This window comes from Lissotriton helveticus, chromosome 2_1 (genome assembly GCF_964261635.1).
Source record: "Lissotriton helveticus chromosome 2_1, aLisHel1.1, whole genome shotgun sequence".
NCBI classification, from domain to species: domain Eukaryota; kingdom Metazoa; phylum Chordata; class Amphibia; order Caudata; family Salamandridae; genus Lissotriton; species Lissotriton helveticus.
Genome location: NC_136059.1, coordinates 1,518,112,073 through 1,518,127,431, shown reverse-complemented (window position 1 = coordinate 1,518,127,431; position 15,359 = coordinate 1,518,112,073). Strand labels below are relative to the sequence as shown.

The 15,359-nt window shown below is 46.4% G+C and overlaps 1 protein-coding gene across 4 annotated transcripts in view; it reads left to right on the top strand.

The window, feature by feature from the left end:
• The first annotated feature begins 881 nt into the window (after nt 1-881).
• LOC144819832 (maestro heat-like repeat-containing protein family member 2A) overlaps nt 882-15,359 on the top strand; it is a 75,124-nt gene continuing 60,646 nt past the window's right edge. For all 4 annotated transcript variants that reach the window (XM_078677563.1, XM_078677561.1, XM_078677560.1 and 1 more), the window contains exons 1-2: nt 882-1,353; nt 15,151-15,243. The gene's annotated coding sequence lies outside the window, so the exon portion shown is untranslated. The remainder of the gene's footprint in view (nt 1,354-15,150; nt 15,244-15,359) is intronic.

Here is a 15,359-nt window from a genome sequence, read left to right as displayed (position 1 = left end):
GTGACAAATATTCTGCCTTTCCTTCATTTTAGTTCAATACAATGAGTTGCAGTAATGTGGAATTATTACCATATATTGTCTAGAATGCTTCAAAAGTGCAATAGGATGCATGATCGAAATGGATACCATTACAGTATCTATGAGAGTCAGAGAATACCTATGTGAATTGAGTCTAATACCTGCTAAAAATCATTTCCTATCAGCAGACGCATTGCACTGTTTTTGCTCAGTATGTCCTATGCACTACCAGACAAGGTGGTACATGTGTAGATTAATGCAAAACTTAAGCCTTTGAACTTAACTGTAATTCTTTTATTTTTGTGCAGTCATTGAGATGTTATCAGGCCAGTTTGCTTCCAGTGTAGACACTCCACTAGTCACACTTTTCTTTGAAGCCTACTCAACCTGTAAGGTATTTCTTCTTGAAACCATCCCCAGTCTCCAGGAGGTGAGTTGGTAAAGTGGGGAAAGAACAGAGTGCAGTGGATGAAGGTTTAGAGCTGTTACGTTTTGTGAGATAACTCATGCATACACATTGACTGCCCCTTCCTCTGCCTTTGCATACATACTTTATTTGATGAAATACAAAAAAATATGAAATTAATTCTCTTGACTCAGACTTGTGATCTCTATTTATGTAGCTGAATAAAATGTGTAAAAACCTTTATTGTACCCGACCAAGTATCAAATTCCTATCAGGTCAGATATATAACACAAAATCAAAGCTAAACCATGCTATAATACTTAAGTATTAGGGAACAGTAAGTGTAATAAGTATTTTTGAAAAAGAAAGTGACAGAATTAGATTCTAGGGCAATTTAATAAAATCGCGGCTGCAGTAGTGTATTTTCTATGTCTACCACAACCTGTTCATGAATAGGAGGCAGAGGAAATATATTTTTTAAAAAGAGCTAGGGAGAGGGAGAAAATAGAGAGAGTGGGTGGGGAACCCTCATCCAAATAAGACAAGAGCGAAACAAATTCATGGATAACATTTCTATTTTAGAGAATCAGTTTTGTCTATTGGAATATTCTGCCAGTGAAACAAACCACTGCCTTTGCATGACAGAATCACTTCCTAGTGAACAGATGTCAAGTGCAGCTGCCTCTCCAGGGAACCCTCTACTTCCACATGTGGCTCATCTTTTCTTAGTAGTTAATGCCTAGTGTGTGGAACTGAAATCCTGGTGTAATTTATCTTAACAGGTCTGGGGGCAGGTCATCACCACTCTGGGACATTTGGCCTCCGTTCTGCCAGAGGAGCAACTAGATAAGGAGCTTCCTTGGTTGGTCAATGAAGTTGAAAGGCTCCAGCCCCAGCTGCCTGCTGATATGGCATTTCGTTTGCTCACGGTGAGTGTGACCTTTATTTGCTGTCCATGCTTGCCACTTCAACCAATCCCAAATGATCCACTCATAATGAACACTGTATCCCATAATGAGAGATTAGCTGCAATGAAACACTACAGTATTGAGAAATGAGGGTTGAATACAAAACTACAGGATTCCATTGGTGAGTTAGTTACACCACAGGTGGAGTTGTGAGATGGTTCAGGCCTTCATCATGTGTACATTGGGCTAACATATTGGCATTCCGCTCCCGACAGTACCAATGTTGTAGGTATCAGAAATTTTGGGATGTACGAAAAATGTATGATTCCAAGTTTGCCCCTTAGGTACCCCTGAGAAATAGAACCACCACACCAATTCGGACAGTAATTCCCCACTATTTGACACATTCACGCCTGGTAATTATTTCAGTTTTGAGCTGGTGTATTGTTTTGGGAGATGAAGGGATTACAGGGAATATAGTTTTACAACATTAATTCCACAATCCATTAAGGCAGCCAGAGAAGCAAAATGCACATTTGTATTTGTCACATATGAAATCGGGATTAATAAAGGAGAAATGTGTACCAAAGCAATTGTGCTAGAATTTAAATAAACATCAACAGTGCTGAAATGTACTTCACCTGTTGTTGTGATACTGGGTAAGTAAAATAGGTTATGGAAGTGAAATTGAGCATACTGACGCTCCATCTTGATGCGTTAATCATAGCAAAACAGCAGATCTTCAGTCACTAGAGCCCTGACATAGGTCCCAAGCAGTAATTGGGCTTACTAAAGCCCTAGTGACCTCTTATAACAAACAGTGTGCCATTGCATTTTCTCTAGTCTGAGAGGCTGCTTACACCCTGTGAAATACAAGTAAATTTACAAATGACCTTCACTAAGGAGCCCCATGACTTTACATTGCACTCCTGGTGACCGAACATACAGGTAAAACAGTGAAGTCTTAAGAGGAGCACTGGAAATGTATCATGTTGGTAATCAATAATGTGTTGGAATTATAGAATACTACTTTTAGTTGCTATAAAAACAAATATTATCAAAGGAAAGAGTCTGTAGTTAGAGACGTGCAAACTGTATTAGCTGAAAAAGCAAGAGTGACGTAGACCTTGGTGGACACACTATGAGAATCATTACGTCTCCAATCTACCAATTTACATTTCCACAGAACTATTGTTTTTGAGGCTTGAGAATTGTAGATTAATGTTGAGGATCTAAGTGGAACAGTTTCTGCTAGGTCTGAGCTCTTACAGTTAAAAGGACAGGATGTTCAAATTTCCTTACAAGTCCTTCTTTTGACAGTCTCCACTTGTAATAAAAATTTGAATACCAGCTACAAACATAAAAACATGACAGAATTTTGTTGTATGGCATATTGACCATATACATGGCGGCCTTTGACACCGTCCCCCATCGCGGTCTCCTCTCTAGACTCAGTGAGATCAGCCTGCGGGGGGCGGTGTTCAGCTGGTTTGAGGCCTTTCTAGCGGACCGCCGTCAAACGATCTGGGCACCCCCGTTCTCCGCCGCGGTGCCGCCATTGGAGGTAGGAGTTCCTCAGGGCTCAATTTTGAGCCCTACTCTTTTTAACATCTATATGGCCCCTTTGGCGGCACTGGCGGAGTCTCACGGTGCCCAGATTGTCTTGTATGCTGACGACACCCAGCTCCTCTTCTCATGCGAGAAGGGCTCAGACTTCAATGGTGAGAGTATTAGAGGTTGCCTTGGGGCTGTGTTTGAATGGTTCCAGCAGAACAGCCTTAAGTGCAACTCGGACAAATCAGAGGCGCTCTTTTTTGGCTGTCCTTCTGACCCCAGGTGGCAGTCTTGGTGGCCTGCGGCTATGTTTCCTCCCTCCGCTGCTTCGGACACGGTCAAGAATTTGGGAGTGAAGATCGACAACAGCCTTACTTTGAAGCCCTAGATTCTAGGCCTAGTTGGTAAATGCTTCGGCCTCCTCAAAATGTTAAGAACATTTCTTCCTCTGCTTTCTCAGGCCCATAGGAAAGTCACCGTGCAGGCATTAATTGGCTCTCGTCTGGACTATGCCAATGTGCTCTATCTCGGACTCCCTGAGTATCTTCTACCATGTTTGCAAATAGTCCAAAATTCGGACACGCTAGCCATTTTTGGCTTTCATCGGAGAGCCACTGCAAGAGCCCTTTTGAGAACTCTTCACTGGCTTCCAATTCGAAAACGTATTGTTTTCAAGGCGCTCACCTTGGCCTTTAAGGCTCTCCATGACACTGGCGCCAAATATATCAGAAAATGGCTGGCTTTCTACCAGCCATCGAGATCGCTTAGGTCAGCTTCGCAGGCCTTGGCTTCTGTTCCTGGTATAAGGCGCACCCGCATTGGAGGCCGCTCTTTTAGATGCTTGGCGCCTCAGTTGTGGAATGCTTTACCGGTCTCTCTGAGAAATATTGTCAACCTGTTAGCCTTTAGAAAAGATCTCAAGTCCTGGCTTTTTGTTCAGTAGTGTGTTGCATCTTTAGCCTGCTTTTGGTCTGCACTGGGTTTGAAGTGCCGGGACACTCCTCGGAGTAGCTGAGTGCTATATAAAACACTTCTGATAGATACATCTGCCGTGTGGATTCCTCACCTTGTGAATATCCCCCTTGCGTCAGCAACGTTCGGAAATTTTCTTCGTAGCACGCCGACGTGGACGACGTCACAGGAGTACGACCTCGCGCGTGACTCCGCCTGACGTCACCGACTCCTTATTAGGCCCACGCCGGCGTGATGACGTCAGTTCCCTTTTTTCCGCGTCTTCGACGCTAACGGTTTTCGGGATCTTCTGTGATACTTAGTATCTGTCTATTATTTAATCATTACTGTTTCTCCTTTGCGACTTGTTTCTTCATCAAGGATGTCGTCGAGGAAGACAGGATTTAAACAATGCGAATCTTGTGCCCGCATGATGTCAATCACCGACCCACATAGCGATTGTTTGTGGTGTCTGGGTTCAGACCACGACGTTAAGAACTGTCGATCTTGTTTTAAGATGAACCCAAAGGTGCTTCGAGAGCGTGAAACAAAACTTCTTCTCGCGAAGGTAAAGGGAAGAGATGCTGGTAGATCTTCGAGGTCGACGCCGAGACGCTCAAAGTCGAGGCAAATGTCTCGATCCAAGTCGAGGTCGGCGTCGAGGTCCAGAGCGGGGTCGAGATCCAGAGCGAGGTCGAGGTCCAGAGAGAGATCTAGATCTGGATCCAAGTCGGCTTCGGGTCACGCTTCGAGCTCCTCGAGGAAAAAGCACAAGAGGAGGAAGCACAGCTCGAGACATCATTCAGGGAAGGAATCTTCTGATTCGAAGAAGAAGTCTCGCAAACACCATAAGGACTTCGTTTCTCCTTCTCCTGCTCAGTCAGTCGGAGGTTCACCGACTCCGGAACCGGAACCGGATCCGGTATCTTTGCATTCTTCAGAACATGAGGAGGAAGAAGAGGTGATTCCTCAGACTCCGGCTCCGATGGAGACTCCTGTGGACCCGGAAGGTCAGAATGAACCTGTATCGGAACGACCTCCTTTAGAGCATCCGGTAGGTTCGTATCCTCCCTTTCCTGGTCCTGGTCAGGACCCCTCGCATTTTCTCAATGCGATGTTTGGAGTATATTCCAGGGCGATGTACCCCGCTGGAGCACCTGTTGGTCCCATGGGTCCATTATCGTACAATTTGGGCATTCCTCAGTCGTACGCCCCAGCTCCATTTATGCCTTTTATGCCGGCGCCTCTTACACCTTGGCTCGGTACGGCACCGCCGAGGTCTTCGACTCCGCATGCGGCTTCGCCGACTCCGGATCGACCTCGTAGTTTAGATCGAGGTTCCACACCTGTCCGTGAGTCTCGTCCTCCTGCTGCCCCAGCTCCTCGCTCGACGTCGAATCCGGCTCCGTCGGAGTCGTTACCGAATCCGTCGACTTCGATTCGAATAGAGTGGTCGAGACAAAGGGCTCAGCGTCTTCTGGAAGAAAAGGGAGATGAAGATTCAGATGTGGAAGAGGGTGAGCTTCTTGATCATGATGATGACTTTGAAGACCTACGTGATGCTAGTGGTCTGGAGCTCTCTCCTGAGTGGGGTTTACCTTCAGCTTCTGATGCTCCTTCTAGGGACGTGGCGCCATATCACGTCGTTATTAGGAAGTCTGCAGATCTTCTCAACTTGAAACTACCCACGGTTGAGTACAAGCCCAACATCCTTACTGAAGTTTTGCACTCTCCCTCTTCTATTGTTGAACCTACACTGCCGTTCACTGATGCCGTAACGGATCCAATAAAAGAGATTTGGAAGAGACCGTTGTCTGCTCCTGCAGTTTCGAGATCTATTGCAAGACGCTATAGGGTGGCTCCTGATGACCCTGCGTTCCTCTCTTCGCACCCCTCTCCAGAAAGTCTTGTGGTGCAGGCGGCATGTTCTAACAGGGCTGCAGGTTCTTTCCCTCAAGTACCAGCGGACAAAGAATCAAAAAAGTTGGATCAGTCTGCAAAGAAGACTTTCTCTTCAGGGAGCATGGCTCTTAAATCAGCTAATGCTACTTGCCTTTTAGGAAGGTATGTCCATGCATTGATGGATTCTGTGAAGCAGTTATCACCTAAGCTTCCTGAGGAGGATAGAAAGAACTTTAATGAGGTGATCTCAGACACTCAGGCTGCTGCACGCATGGTTATTCAGAGTGGCATGGACACAGTTGATTCTGTTGCCAGGATTATGGGCTCTTCTATTGCGACCAGGAGGGCCGTGTGGTTAAAATCCTCTGATTTCTCTGCGGATGTGCAATCTACGTTGCTGGACTTACCTTTTGAAGGGACTGGCCTTTTTGGTAAAAAGGCAGATGTCGCCTTGGAAAGGTTTAAAGATAGCCGTGCTACTGCAAGATCTTTGGGTCTCCAGATGAGAGGGTCGACAACTAGAAAGTTTAGAGGCTTTGGTAGATCCTCTTTTCGTCCCTTCAGACAAGGTCAACAACAACAGCAGCAACAGCAGAACCCTCTATATAAGTCCTATAGAGGTAGACAGAAGGGTCGTGGACGTGGGCGTCAAGTCTCCTCTTCCTCCACTTCCTCCAATAATACCCAACCCCCACCCGCATCAGCAAAGCAGCCCTAGATCCACCATTCTGGATCATGTGGGGCCAGTAGGGGGTCGGCTTACTCATTTTCTACGAGATTGGGAATCGGTTACATCAGATCTTTGGGTTCTCAATCTCGTAGAGAATGGGTATGCACTTCCTTTTCAGGAGTTCCCTCCCAATTACCCTCCTTGCCAAGGTTGTTGTTCAGAGGACCACCTGCTGCTCCTGCAGGAAGAAGTCCTGGCTCTGTTCCGAAAGGCTGCAATAGAGGTGGTTCCAGAGCAGGAGAGGGGTCAAGGGTGCTACTCCCGGTATTTCTTGATTCCCAAGAAGGATGGCAGGCTTTGGCCAATCCTGGATCTCAGGATTTTGAACCTCTTTCTCAAGCAGGAGAAGTTCAAAATGCTCACCCTTGCTCAGGTTCTTCAAGCGCTGATGGAAGAAGACTGGATGGTGTCGATCGACTTGCAGGATGCGTATTTTCACATCCCCATTCTGAAGTCGCACAGGAAGTATCTCCGTTTTACGGTGGGATCGCAGCACTACCAGTTTGCGGTCCTTCCGTTTGGACTTACTACTGCGCCTCGAGTTTTCACCAAGGTGATGGCAGTGGTGGCTGCGCATCTCAGGAGATCGGGGATACCTGTGTTCCCCTATCTGGACGACTGGCTGATCAAAGCAGAGTCATCAGAGAGAGTGCTCCATCATCTGCAAGAGACAACCCAGTTGTTGTACAGGTTGGGTTTTTCGATAAATGTACCCAAGTCTCACCTGGTGCCCTCCCAGCGCAACCTGTTCATAGGTGCGGTACTGGACACTACTGTATGTCGTGCATTCCCTCCACCTCAAAGGATTCGCGACATACAGGAAATGATTCCTTTATTTTTCAATGGAGCGGTTGTTCCAGTCCTGAAGGTCCTTTGTCTGCTCGGTCTGATGGCTTCTTGCATTCTGTTGGTCAGTCATGCACGCTGGCACATGAGGGCACTCCAGTGGTGCCTCCGCAGGCAGTGGTATCAACACAATGGAGATCTCAGGGAGTCAGTAAGGATCTCCAGAGAAGCTGCAGCGGATCTGTCTTGGTGGGGCGTGGAAGGCAATCTGTCTCAAGGAAAGCCTTTTCAACTGCCTCCATCAGCGGCCACAGTGATAACGGATGCATCCACTCTCGGTGGGGTGCTCATCTGGGGGACCTGGAGGTCAAGGGCTTTTGGTCTCCAGAAGAAAGGTTGCTTCACATCAACCTTCTAGAATTGCGGGCGATATGTTTGGCGCTCAAGGCCTTCCTCCCTTCCCTTCGCGGTCGGTCGTTTCAAGTCCTGACGGACAACACGACCGCGATGTGGTACATCAACAAGCAGGGAGGAGTAGGGTCACAGTGTCTCTGCAGAGAGGCTCTGCGTCTCTGGTCCTGGGTTCAGGACCGTCAGATTTGTCTGATGGCAAATCACCTGGCCGGGGTTCTGAACGTATGTGCGGACAGTCTCAGTCAGCAGCTCTCTGCCGACCACGAGTGGAGGCTTCACCCGGAGGTGGTTCACGACATCTTTCAGATGTGGGGGGCTCCTCGGGTGAACCTGTTTGCCACTCGCGAGAATGCTCACTGCCCGTCATTCTGCAGTCTCCAGTATCCGTTGCAAGGAGCCTTGGGGGACGCGTTTCAGTTGAGTTGGGGAAATCAACTCCTTTACGCGTTTCCTCCCATACCCTTGATTCCTCGGGTTCTGAGGAAGATTCGCCAAGACCGGGCCCAAGTCATTCTGATCGCCCCGGATTGGCCAAGAAGGGTGTGGTACACAGACCTTCTCCACCTCTCCTCTCACCCGCCGTTCCGTCTCCCTCACAGGGCAGACCTCCTCTCTCAGATGGAGGGGCAGGTTCTACACCCCCACCTCCAGACATTACACCTTCATGCCTGGAGATTGAACGGGGCAACTTGAGTTCTTTTTCTCTCCCTCACGATGTGGTGGATGTCATTCTTTCTGCCAGGCGCGACTCCACTAAGTCCATTTATTCCTATAGGTGGCCTAAATTTGTTTCTTGGTGCAGGGAGAGGGATGTTGACCCTTTGAAGGCTCATTTATCTGATATTTTACAATTTGCTCTTTCTCTGGCGCGGCAAGGTTTTGCTGTGGCCACGGTCAAGGGGTATCTTTCGGCCTTATCGGCGTTTCTCTGTTTACCGGATCAGCCCTCTCTTTTTAAATCTCCGGTGGTTTTAAGGTTCTTGAGGGGTCTAACGAATATGTTCCCTCCTACTCCTTTTGTTGTTCCTCATTGGGATTTGAATCTTGTGCTGACTTTATTAATGGGTTCTCCCTTCGAACCCTTGCACAAGTGTCCGTTGAGGCTTCTTTCTTTTAAAACGATCTTCCTCGTTGCAATCACCTCGGCAAGGAGAGTAAGTGAGCTTCAGGCTCTTAGTTCCAAGCCCCCATTCCTGACCATTCATGCTGAAAGGATGGTTCTCAGGACCAGGGCTGCTTTTCTGCCTAAGGTGGTTACTCCCTTCCATCTTGGACAGTCCATTACCCTTCCTACCTTCTATCCTCCCCCTCACCCTTCTAAGGAGGAAGAGAGACTGCACCGTCTGGACCCTAAGAGGGCGGTGTCTTTGTATCTGTACAGGACTAAAGACTTCCGGGTGGACGACCAGCTGTTTGTTGGTTTTGCTGGCTGTCGGAAGGGCAGAGCGGTGCATAAGCGCACACTTTCCAGGTGGATAATCCTGTGCATCAAGATCTGCTACTCCCTTGCGGGTAAGGACCCTCCTGAGGGTATTAGAGCACATTCAACTAGAGCAAAGTCTGCAACATCTGCTTTGTCTGGAGGTGTACCTGTTGAGGACATTTGCAGAGCCGCGACTTGGGCCTCCCTCCACACTTTCGCGAAGCACTACTGCTTGGATACCGAGGTGAGGAGGGACGGCCACTTCGCGCGCTCTGTTCTCCAAGATTTCCTGGTGTAGCGGAGTGGACACCCTCCTCCGGGAGTGGGGACTGCTGTGGGACTCTATTCACAAGGTGAGGAATCCACACGGCAGATGTATCTATCAGAAGAACAAGTTACTTACCTTTGGTAACGCTTTTTCTGGTAGATACAATATCTGCCTGTGGATTCCTCACATGCCCACCCGCCTCCCCGTTGTCCACTCTGCTATACCTGGTCTTTCTGTGTATATGGATTATGCTATTGCTTTGATTTTGTTTTATATGTACTGTGTACATTGTATATTTGCATATTTGCTATCGTTGGTCCGTCCGTGTGCCTCGAAGGCACGGAAAAAAGGGCGGAACTGATGTCATCACGCCGGCGTGGGCCTAATAAGGAGTCGGTGACGTCAGGCGGAGTCACGCGCAAGGTCGTACTCCTGTGACGTCGTCCACGTCGGTGTGCTACGAAGAAAATTTCCGAACGTTGCTGACGCAAGGGGGATATTCACAAGGTGAGGAATCCACAGGCAGATATTGTATCTACCAGAAAAAGCGTTACCGAAGGTAAGTAACTTGTTCATTATAACATAACATAACATAACATAACATACATAATTTGAGGTTGTTCCCCCAATGAGTCTTACAAGCCTTCATTGCAGGTGATCATTCTCCTCATTAGCATCTGTGTAGCTACATGTGTGCCTAAAACTGCTTTTAGTCGTCACCCATCTTCCGTGTTGCAGTTCCTGCCTCCACGTTGCCTTTGATTCTCATAAGCAAACACTATCCTTTTAGGCTCCTCTGTGCTCCATGGTTCACAGTGTGCAGGGGTGTAAGAGGGACATTGAGCAATCCTGGTCCACAACTGTTAATAGTGAAACAGATGTAGCGGCGCATACATGGATCCAGGTTTTAGAGGAGCACCCCAATTATGTCTGTATTTTACTATCTAACAGGAAAAAAAGGGAAAATGTATTTCCAATAGTGTTCATCCACCCATGCTACATCTAAGTGTGCCCTTTGGCTTGAGGGTTTATTTTGCTGACTTTGGATGAGACTACATTAGTGGAGTGTGGATCACTTGGAGAAGCAGGCAGATAACTAGAGGACCTGTAGGATGAACAGGGAGAAACAGGAGGGTGAAAGGGAGGTCAAACAGAGGAGGAGGACAAGGGAACAAGACTCTCCAAAAAGTTCAGTACAACTGAATGGAGCAGGAGGAGGAGGAGGACCAAGATCACTAGCAGGATTAGGAACACACGGAACTGGATTTCCAAGATAATGAAGAGAAAGCAATAGCAGGAGAACCATGGGAAAAACCTGGAGGATCAGGCAGCCAAAAACCACAGTCGACCAGGATGACTGAGACCCCAAAGATATTAGGCCCAGCATGCCCAAGACAAAGAGGAGGGTAAGTAAAACCAGGAGAATAAGTAGAATGAAGTAAACCAGAAGGACCAGAACCAGGAGGCCAAAGAGGAGAGGAAGTACAAGTAGCCACTTTATTAAGCGCCATAGAAGCCAGAAACTAGCTGACTCCAAACCCTTTCGGTGGTATAACAATGAATGTATGCAAGCAAGAATTGCCCTTGGCAATGCTATCAGGGTTGGGGAAATGGGTACTGTCCGTACTGCAAGATATGAATACAAAAAAGCTATCCATAAAGCCAAGTGCCTATGGGATGAGCTTAGATGGCAGGACCTAAAAGAAGCTAGTTTGCAGAATAATACCAAATTATTCTGGAATATCATTAAGTGAGGCAGAAGGGGTCAACCTGATAAGCCCCTAAGTCATGTCTCTCATGAAGGATGGGTTAATTACTTTAGGCCCCAATATGCACGTAACCCTTTAGATGATCAAATGGAAGAAGTTAGTTATGTTTTTTTTACTGATGAGGCTTTTAATGACAAAGAAGTTTTAGCAGCTCTTAGTGCAGTTGCTGGAGGTAGAGCACCAGGACCCGATGGTGTCCCTGCGGATGTGTTCCTCTACAACAAAATACGATGGGGTAGATACATCTTGTTGATGGCAAATGCAACAGCCCAGGGTGCCCGATCTCGGTTTCCTAGAAAGGGGGCGTGATAATTCCAGTATATAAAAAAGGAGATAAAACTCAACCGGGGAATTACAGACCTATCAGCTTGATAGATACGATTCAGAATGTAGTTGGGAGGTTGATCCTGAACAATATCTTAGACTGGATTGAAGAGAATAGTATATTGTCCCCTTTCCAAGAGGGTTTCCGTAAATACACTAGCACCATTGATCAAGTCATTCATTTTATTCTTTTATAGTGGAAGACCGTGACATTGGGCAAGGGCAGCCTTTATGCTGCCTTTGTTGATCTACGTACAGCTTTTGACCTTGTCCCCCGTTCCCGGTTATGGGTGACGTTGAGGGAATTAGGCCTTTCGGACGACATCCTAACCTTCGTAATGAGGCTACACGAGGGCAATCATGCTAGAATCCACTGGGGAGGGCAGGGTAGGATCACCACCCAGTTTCCGGTTGAATGAGGGATACGGCAAGGCTGTGCCCTGGCACCAACGTTATTCTCTTTGTATATTAATGGAATAGTGGACCGTTTGTTGCCAGTGAATACAGATGCCCCTTCTCTAGCAGGTGTAAAAATTCCGATTTTAATGTTTGCAGATGACACATTAATTATTTCCAAGACTCCTAATGGCCTCCAGTGAGCTCTATCAATTTTTGAAGATTTTTGTGCTGCTCGAGGCCTGGAAGTTAATGTGTCAAAAATGAAATTAATGGCTTTTAATCTGCATCGATGTTTTAAGGGGAGGGTTTTTATGAATAAACAACCACTTGAACTGGTCAGGGCTTTTACCTATTTGGGTATACCGTTAGAGAAGAACCTTAAGTGGGACTGCCAAATAGATTTAGCAGCCCTGAAACATCGACAAGTTACGGGAGCTTTAAGTCTGGAGCATAAAAGGTCTCTAACAAAACCATTTAGACCAGTCCTCCAAGTTTATGAATCTAAAGCTGTTAGCTCCGCGCTTTATGGCACCGAAATATGCGGGTTTTAGAAAGCAGCTCCTTTAACTCTTTCTGAAAATAAGTTCCTCCGTAGCATTACCAACCTCCCACAAAGCACCCCTCTTAAGCCAGTTAGATATGATTTGGGTAGAAAAGCTATTATTGATGTCACCAAGTTGCATCCGATTTTAGATTGGCGCAGGTTGTGAACGACACCTGAACTCTCATCATATGCCTCAGGTTTTCTGGATGTAATAAAATCTGATGCCTTCCCCAAAATCGGTTGGTTAAGAGGTGTTAGGAATAGCCTGATTGGCCTGGTAATGAGAATGCTATGGGAGAACCCATTAGAGGCTTCTTTTCCCTCTAAAAACATCCTAAAAGAGAAGTATTGGGAGTGGGCTGCTTTTAATGCTTGGAGTAACTCTGGCTCATCTTCTATGGTGGGAATCTTCTTAGAAACAAAACTCACACCCAGATTAGAATCTTATTGGGATAATATCACCAGGCTGAGAGATAGGAAGCTTTACTTCCAACTCAGGGCAGGCTCCTTACCTTTAAAGTCCCTTATGTCCAGGTGGACTCCAACAGGTGATAACATCTGTCCTGCCTGTGGGAGTCTTAGCGAAACAGTTGCCCACCTGCTTTTTGCCTGTCCCACCTATGAGTTTGGCTGGCTCCAGTGTGCAAACTACTTTGAACATTTAGGAGCGCCAAAGCAGAAAGGCTTATGCGCACCAGAACTTTACCATTTATCACAATAGCGGTAGCCAAATACCTAGGATGGGCGTGGGCTATAAGGCTGAAACCTAAATCTGGGTAATTCTTTGGTGAGCATTAATTTGAACTTCCCTAGCCTGGCCACTGAATGTGATTGATTATTTTAACTGGGTGTAACTTTTATCTCGTCCATTTGCTCTGAGATCTAAGTTTTATCAAACATTTTTAACTATCCAGCCAAGGCATTTTTAACTATATCCAAATGTTGTTTGTTTTGTGTTTTTATGAGTATACCTCAAAGAAAGCTACTTTGGAATGGAATGGAATGGAGAAGAATGATGTGAAAGTGGAAAGGGAGGGTCATCAGGAGGACCAGTACCACCAGAACAAGAAGGAAGAAGATGGGCAGGTCAACACGGAGAACCTACACCAATGTGAAGACCCTACACAGAATGAGGAGGAAGAAGATGGCCATGAGGATGAGTAGAAGGGGAGGTGAGGGTCCAGGACAGCCAAGAAGTTTAGAAACTCCAGGACCACCAGAAGGATTTGGAAAACTTGAACCAGCAGGGGACCAATATCATGTCCAAGAACTAGGAAAACCAAGAGGATCAAGACCAGGAAGAATAGGAAAAGAATTTCTAAGAGGACTAGGAAAATAAGGAGGAAAACCAGGAGGAGGGAGACCAGTAAGAGAAAGAAGACCATGAAGAGAAAGCGGAGGCTAGGAGGTCCAGAACAGCAGCCACCACCATGACCACCATGAAAAACCTGAAGGCCAACACCAGGATTGCTAGGAGTAACAGCACCTGAGGATCCAGAGGAACCAGGAAGAGGATGACCAAGATTAGCTGGACTATGAACATAAGGACAATGAAGATCATGAGGGCCATTAGTACTGGGACCAGAAGAATGAAAAGATTGAAGAACACCAGGGCAAGAGCACCAGAAGAACAACTAGGAGGGACACAGCAATAAGCACCATGGTAAAGATAATCTTTTTAACAGAAGTAGGATCTCAGGAGAATAAGGGCTACTTATGACCAATGACCAATACCTAGAAGACCAGGACCAAGAATATGTAGATGAACTCCAGGAGGATGATTTTGAGGAAAATATGAGTTGACAGAAGGGAAAGAAGAATAAGAGGATGATAAGGAGGAAGAGACCTAGAAAAAGGAGAACATGAAAATCAATACGAAGATTAGGAGAACTATGAAAAGGAAGACCTGGTAAATCAGGAGCATGAAGAGGAAAACCTATAGGTGGAAGACCAGGAAGAGGAGAATGACCAAGAGGAGTAGAGGGACTAGGGCAACCAGGAAGTCCAGGAGCACTAGGATTACCAGGTCCACCAAGAGGACACAACCATCAAGGGAATCACAACGGGACACGCATCAGGAGAACTAGGGACAGTAAAAGCAAAGGCAGAATGATGACATGAAAAGGAAAGAGAGATCAACAAAACTGATAGGTACCATTAAGACCAAGACCAGCAGGAAGACCAGGAGCAGGAAGACCAAGGCCAGGAAGGAAGGGACTAAGATGGCCAAGAGGATCTAGACAGTACCATAAGAAGAAGGAGTAGCAGACAACCAAGAGAACTAGAACCACCAAGAGAACTAGGAGAACCAAGGCAAGGGCCATCATCAACAGTGGCTAAGAATACAGGGCCTACGATGACAAGTGAGTCTAGGCTACATGTGTTAGGGCATGCCCCTGTTAAATGCTGAACATGTTCTCTTCTGGTTCCTTGATGGACTAAAATCCAACATCTGACTCCAACAGATAACCTCTAGAGAAATCACTTTGTGGATCTGAGAGATCTTAAGGCACTGTGAGTCAAGAAAACAGAGCAACCAGGAAAGAAAAAAATGGACATAAGCACGGTCATCTGTCAAAATCTACTTGTGGTCATATGTATTTAGAATTAGTACACAGGAGAGCTCATTCGCACACCAACTCACTCTTTCATTCAGACAGAATTTACACTTTGAAGTTTGTAATTCACCACTGACCATCATCATTTGCACAAACTGCCTTTTGGCCTCATCTCAATTTTCTTATCTCCTTGCAGACCCTTGAGTTATGCATCAAGGCAGCTGTAACTAAGAGTTGCAGAGCGCTGAATGGAACTGTGCCAACCGTGCTTGCCGTCCTGCATCACCTGGTAAGTATATACATGAGGACAAACAAAGTATATCAGTGGAAGGCGACAGACGTTTCCTGTGTAACATATTGTAACAAATAACGTTTCTACCTTAATCCAATTTATAGTAGGAGTGT